Raw genomic sequence first — 7,794 nt, 5'->3', positions numbered from 1 at the left:
TATTTCAAAGATTAGAAATACAGAACGGCAAGCAGTTTCTCTTCTCTTATAGGAAGCTAGCTTGGAATGTAAAATGTCAGGCTGAATGTCCCTTTGCTCATACACTGCAGGTTTAAATTGTGAACAAGACAGATAGTTCAAACTCACCCTGAGCACAGTGAGAAAGTAATTACTCAGTCATTGAAAAAGGTCCTATTATCATTACCAGATAACCTGAATGTCCACCGAATATCTGGCTATTATTTTAAATGGTTTCCCAAAAGCATTTTCAGAATCTCAAATTTAAATCATATGGAAATAGTTCAATTTATCATTCCCCCCATTTTATTTTATTTTATTTTTTTGAAAAAAAGGGAGTTCTGCGATTATTCTAAATGTCAATTTAGCATATATTTTAGCCTACCGGATATGGAAAAGTATTGAATGGAACCTTCCTTTCATGGAATAAATGCCTTTTTTTGTAAACTAAAAGGGACAGTGATATGTAAAGGTCAGTTAACATGGTGAGTTGAGTTTTGTTATTAATATATCCTAGTATATTACCTTTACACAACATTACCCTACCAATTCCCATTAAAAAATTTGCAACGGCAAAACGCATCTCTGCCTGCTTTTCCACCTTCTCCTTAATTCTACAGTTTTTCATTCTTCTGTTACTTTTTTCTGCATGTAACAATTTCTCCGGCAAATAACGCTAGATGATCTTCACTCTGCTTCTGCCACAGTGCATTCAAAAGAGTCGTACATTACGGTTGCTGTCAGTGCTGTGAACTAGAAATCCCCTCTCATTTCTACATTACATTCCGCCTCCACAAAGCCGTGGCACACAAACCGCCTCGCAAGCAATTGTTTAACCGCTTTCGCTCGCTGGGAAATGACAATTGATTTCATTCTAAGGTTGGGGGGAAATAATAGTGATAACAATAGCGACCATAATAACAACCCTTTGCAAAGTGGAAAGTGCCTTGTAGAATGTTAACACTTGATTGAAAGACAATATGGCATTTGGCCATCTGTTCATCCATGATCTACTGCAAGCTATATTCTGCACGATGGAATTATTTGAGTTGGGTTAGGTGGAGACCGGCAGCAGAAGCTATGGGTTAGAGGGCAGTCCTATGGCCAGGTCCACCAGGGCAGCAGCTGAGGATGTCGTGGGACATCAGTTGGCTCATTCCTGGCTCAGCCACACTCAGACCCTGACCCCAGCACAGCCGAAGATATACAGACATAGCTTCTCATTATGACTGAGTCAAGGATGGCGTTGTCAGGAGTTCAGCCTATACTCGAGTAGGACCCTGGCAGAGACACATGCCCGACTGGCATGTTCTCTCCCTCCTTGTCTTTCGTTTGGGAGCTTCAAACGCTTTCTTCAGCCCGAACATCACAGCGACCGATGCCAACAGACATCAGCACACTTAGGGATCCGCAGAATTTGCATACCTTGCATGGCAGAACCCCAGCAACTCAGCATTTTGGCTAATCTACTTTATTTACATATAAACACACATGGAGCACTGCAACATGGCTCCCTCTCTCTCTAGCATCAAAGAGCAATGAGGGGGAAAAACAAAGGACAATAGTTACGGAACACAGTAACACAAACATCCTGTCTTTGTCACTTCACTCTGTGGAGTCAAAAGATATCATGTCATGTGAAAGACAACAATCCTATGACTGCAATCATAGATCAGGAATTCTAACAGGCATAAGTCCGCCCACCAGTGGTGTTCCAGGCATGTAGTGGGGGGGGGGGGAGGACCAAAGAAGGGGAATTAGGCTGGATCCCAACCCGGTTTGGCTTGGTTATGTGACCAGGCAACCCAGCGTAGAATAGTATTTTGAAGGCTTGCTTCCCCTCTGCCAGTGCAACTTACACTGGCTTCATTTATACTGGCTTGCTTTACATCAGCTTCTTTTGTCCAGGATCACTCCCTTAACTTGAATAAAATATGGGGGGAGGGGGGCAGTCGTGCCTCACATAATTGATCACATGACATGGTACACAGGCACCATTTTAATGGCAATGTCCATTAACTGGGGGGCTTGGGCCCCTCAAATATTTCATTGGGTGTTAAAAATATTTTATGGGAGGGGGGACAAAGACCCCTCGGCCCCTAGGAGTTGGCACCTATGTCCGTTAGTCATGTAAGACCTATTTAAATTCCTAAGAGTTACTGAGGGGCTAATTTATGTACTAAGGGCTCAGGTACGTAAGTAAAGAAAGAGCGATCTGAATGCGGTATAAACATGCAACACCAGATGGTGCCAGAGAGCAGGAAATGTTAAAACACAGTTTTTCATAGAAATTTCTTTCTTTTGTTATAACAATCTAATTTCTTACATATTTATACCATTTCCAAAGTGTCTAGATCTACCCAAAGTGTATACAATCCATTTTATCTACGGGGCCCTGTATTTCAGGATGTGTTTGCATATGAAAACAGCTGTTTTTTGGCCACATGAACCAATGAAAGCTGAGGGCTGAGCAGAACATTTCTCTTTTTAAATCATTTGTTGGGTTAATGGAGGTGAAATGACCCCCTTAAAAAAAAATCTTTGGAGTCTGGGTGGGGAAGGAAATTTATTCATTTTTTTTTCGGATTGAGTTGCCTCTAAACCTTACAACATAGCCTTTGTGTTTTGCCTTTTCCCATGCTTTTTCCTGCGTTTCAGGAAGTCTGGCTGTTCAGAAGAAGTACAAGGCTTCCTACATTTTCTGACAAAACCCAGTAAAGTTAAGCAACAGCCACCTTTCAGAGAAATCCTCCCAGCCTCCCCTCAAAAGCAGCAGGAAATATGTCCCTGTTTTTCACAGGGTGATACTATTTTCAGGGAAGTTAGCTCCCCCTTTTAGTTCCTGTCCGAAGCCTGGACCTGGGCTAGGGCCATGCCACAACCTTAGTGGTGACCCTGGGGGAGCTATTATATCATAGGGCTCCCCCTTCCGATGGTTGACCCTTAAGGGACTTCCTGCAGTCGGGCAGGAGTCAGGATATAATCTTGCTCCACCCAATTGCCTAAGCCAAACCGCTCACATCTGTAACCAATAAAGTTGTGGCCTTGCTTATCCCATTAACCCAATATATTTGTGTGGTGTATTTATTTCGGGGGGAGCTAAGGGGTCCGGGTCCTTGCCACACAAATGGCCCAACATTACTTCAGTAATTCAGGCTTTTCAGAGTTGTTTTGTTTTACAACACAGGGAAGCGAGGTCCCTTGCTTTTTGACCTGGAAGAGGATTCCACCTTCACTACAGAACAATCTGTCAAGCAATCCAATATTTGAGCTTTGCATTCCACCTGGTTACATCAAGGCTCTAAACAAGCGAACCACCTACTTGCACATGCTAACAAATGTTTGACTGGGGAAGAATGGCAAACTAAAAGCAGCTATTAAGGATTTATTTAGAAAGCTTGCTTGAAACTTCTAAAGGCAAGACAAGGTGTAATTCAGAAGATTTGTTTCTTTTGTTAGTGCCTTTCTTTTGAACATTTTTAATCCGCAAGGCTGGCAGAGCCTGGTGAATAAATGCTCCCCCTCCCTTTATAACCTAGTTTCGAGCCAAACTTTACTGTCAGTAAAACTAATAAAACACTATAAACTTTATGAAATACCGGTACTTGTTTGCACAGGTCCTATGGTTCGAATTTGCAGGTTTCTTTCATTTCCCCGTACTTTTTTACTTGAATATTTTTTACACACATGGCAACCTCCGTTGGAGGGCTGGGAACATTAAAACTCCCTTGCCTTTCATTAACACTGCAGGGTGAACCATGAAAAAAGAAGCATCACATGGTATGAGTAGGAGAAGGATCCTGGTAACGTGCCAAGGTGACCATCTGTGCATGCCCAACAGAAATTTTACAGATGCTTTGATATGATGCGATGCAGGATACTGGTCAAGCCACCAAGAGCGCTTCCTTCTGGACTTCGCAGATGTTTGTAAATCCTACAGCTGCTACAGACGTACTACATGGGATGCTTGAAATCTTGCCTCATCGGAAGCTCGAGTAACATGCTCCCAAAAGCAAATACAGAGTTCCAGATAATGTGTGTGCATTAGATGCAATTAATAATATCCCTATACTGAAAAGCACAGACGTTTCCTGTTCTGCAGCACAGATCTCTATCTAAGTACAGCAATGTAAGCTGGAATGGCTGTTGTTAAATTAATGTAGGTATGCACCATTCTGCACTACCTGTGTTTAGCTATAGGCACATGCGTATTTGATCATAAGAATCTCAACCCCACTTTGTTGTGGTTACCTCTACCTCTTTCCTGCCTCTAAATATCAGTTGCTTATTAGTTTCTCGGAAACATCATACTGTTAAGACACCATATGTTGGACTGAATGGACTCTTTTTTGATATTACTATATTGAAAAACCTTCAAATAAGAAAACAAAAAAGGAAAAAGAAACAAAAATACATAGAGAAAAAAAGTGAATAAATATGAAAAATATCCTAATCCAGTGCTTTTTTCGGGGGGGGGGACCCAGGGGTACGCACCCCCCTAAACATTTTGTGAATCTAAGTTTGGCCTCATTGAGGTGCAGTATTTCAATATGAGTAGGAAAATGAGAGTACCCCTAAACATTTTTTAAGAAAAAAGCACTGCCCTAATCCATACATTCTTTTCTAAGTTTGATATTATTATCCTAATACATATGTAAATGTTAATAGCCTACCACATTTTGTATAAACTCATTCCAAATATTGTCATATTATCCAAACAAGGTCTACTGAATGGACTCTTGGACTGATCCAGAGGTTTTTTTACATTCTTATGCTAAGGTTTATATTCATCCTAGGAAGTTTCCCAACAACCCTTCTCTCTTCAAAGCTCTCGGCTACATTGGGAGCAAATGAGAGTGAAAAGGAACCTGCCTATATTTTTCACGGAGTGAGGATGAAAGGACAGGTGATGTTCTGAGGTTTTGTCTAAATTCAGCCCCAAAGCAGTTAATAACTGTGGTTGTGTTGTGCAATGTGCATTCTCTCCAACCTGCCAGATTCCTGTGTGTGTACTAAACATTACAGCAGTAAATCCTGCTGGCCGGAACATCTGCTTCTGGTACCCTCAGCAGTACTAATAACAGATTCTCTGACAGCAGCTGACAGGTGGATGCTGTAGGTAGAGCTGAGAGGCATGGAGGAGAAGCTTTTGTTGTTAAGAAGTTGCTGCCCAAGTTTGGTGGTTGTTTTTAATAATAATAATAATAACAATAATAATGCAGAGATGCAGTGTCCAGGATTAATACTGACAAGCCACAGATGAAACCTGCCTGTTCACTGAAAGCAAATACTATACAATGAGGTGGGCGAGAGAATTTGCCTTTCTCCTAAACTATACGGGGTTTTTTTCATCACCATTTCTGGTATATGGCTATAATCATATAGCCACACTCTGAAATTTCACTCTGGGTTCTATTTTGTGCGAATGATTTTCTAAAGAAAAGAAAGCTGAGGACATCTTACATCAAAACAAATAATGACAGAAATACTTGGAGGAACGGAACGGAACGTAAGTAACTTTCCAAACACTTGACCACATGGCAGCTTTGATCACATGGGCCCTGAAATCCTATGGCCCCTGTAAGGGCACCCTAGAGACTACGGGATCTCTTTGCAGGGTCTACTGCTTGTTGGAATCCTCAAACAAAGGAGTTCCATGTCAGCTGGGATAGCTCATTTGGTAGAGCATGAGACTCTTAATTTTGAGGGTCATGGGTTCAAGCCCCATGTTGGGCAACCATTTCCTACATTGCAGGGGGTTAGACGACATGACCCTTGTGGTCCCTTCCAACTCTACAATGCTATGATTCTATGTCATTTTTTAGCACTTGGCAACTGAAAATGTCAACGCAAGGAGGGAAAACTAAAAGGTAACCGAGGTATAATGAAAAATTACAAGAAACAGGTAACTGTGCGGTATAATGTATATAACAATGAGAATACTTGGAAGTCTTTTTAAATGTTTGAAGCACTTTTTCTTTCTAATTGTGTGAATAATCATTGCATTAACAAAATACTTAATGTTGAGGAATTCCATAATTACGTATGTTTTTTCTCTCCCCCCCCCCGATTTTTATACACTTGTCCTTATCATGCGTTTTTCTTTTCTTTCTTTCTTATGTTGTAAGCTTGTAATGGCAAATACTGCATGGATGTATTCATTTTAACTCAATAAAGATTGACTAAACACACACACACAAAAGGAGGGAAACTGATTCTCTGAAATCATCTGGGAAGTCAGACTGGATGTCTGTAAACACTTCAGAAGCTTCACAGAGGCTTGCACCTCTGTACAAATTCTCTGTGTTCCTTCCACTTTCTGAGTTTAGAAAATAAAAAATCTGGCTGTAGGCCTCACCAGGGGTGCCAACTATAGGTGGCTCTGGGTGCCTGAACACCCACAAAAAATTGTTGTGGGTTCTTAGCACCCATACTGCAGGGCCCCCAACACAACTTCTGAGGTCTCGCAAGGCCTTGGAGAGCATCTCTGAGGCCTTTCCGAGGCCTTGCGAGGTCTCAAAACCTGACCTGGTGCCGTCATGATGTCATGTCACATGTGACATCATGATGTCACATGCACTGGGCACCCATAACCTGGGACCCAAGTTGGCTCCTCTGGGCCTCACCTGTTCCTCTAGTTCATCTACCTCCTTGCCTGACTGCCCACCATTTTCACCTTGGGATCATGCCTGTGTTTCATCCTGGCCAGTCTCTGTCACATATTTTCCTCATTTGCTGTTCTCTGCGTTACAAGGGACCACATCTCTCCAGAACTTCTGGCGGAGACCTGCATGTTGTATTGCTCATTTTATTCACTGATTTCTGGCACTTCTGTGTTCCCTTTCTCTATAGTAGTATAACTAAATCTACTTAGAAATAATAATGCAGCAATCAGCAACAATAAGTAAGAGCTTACAACAAAGTTAAAAGCAACAGCACATTCTTTTCAGAAAATCAGTAATATGGAAAGGGCTGCTTGAAACCATTTTTCATTGCTCATCTAAAAATACAGTGTCTTTGGAGGCGTTTGGAGATTATGCATGTCCCAGGCAAAAGGTCTTGCTTTTGTTGCCCATCTGGAGATAAAAAAACTGGTGACATGCGTGCATAGCAAGATCTCAGGAGAAGTGAGTCAAAGTACTCAGGCAGGCTTATCGTACCATCCAACATTTATCCAATGGAAATAGGGATTTCCTATTCAATCATCAGCATCAGTGCTATTTTTCCGGGAAAAGAGGTGCCAGAACCTGTGCCTCCTGTGCCCACCTGAGAGGGTCCAGAACTTATTTCTGGTGAGTTCCAGCTGAAAAAAGCCCTGATAATAATTTTATTATGTATACCCCAGCCACTCTGGGCATTTTCAAAAATACAAAAAATGTAATAAAGCATTAAACATTAAACAAATCTTCCCTAAACAGGGCTGCCTTCAGATGTCTTCTAAAGGTTGTATATTTACTTATCTCCTTGCTTTGAGGGTCGCATAACTCCATATCCTCCAACATTTCTCTGATGGAAATAGAGATGTCATGAGGAAAAGTGAGACATTATGGGATCAGATCAGAAAATGGGATGGCTTCTGTAAATTAAAGTTAAAGGTAAAGGGACCCCTTACCATTAGGTCCAGTCGTGATCGACTCTGGGGTTGCGGCGCTCATCTCGCTTTATTGGCCGAGGGAGCCGGTGTACAGCTTTTGGGTCATGTGGCCAGCATGACCAAGTCGCTTCTGGCAAACCAGAGCAGCGCACGTAAATGCCATTTACCTTCCTGCCGGAGCG

The sequence above is a fragment of the Podarcis bocagei genome (genome assembly GCF_964188305.1).
Source record: "Podarcis bocagei genome assembly, chromosome: 5".
Taxonomy (NCBI): domain Eukaryota; kingdom Metazoa; phylum Chordata; class Lepidosauria; order Squamata; family Lacertidae; genus Podarcis; species Podarcis bocagei.
Note: the sequence above shows the minus strand (reverse complement) of the source record.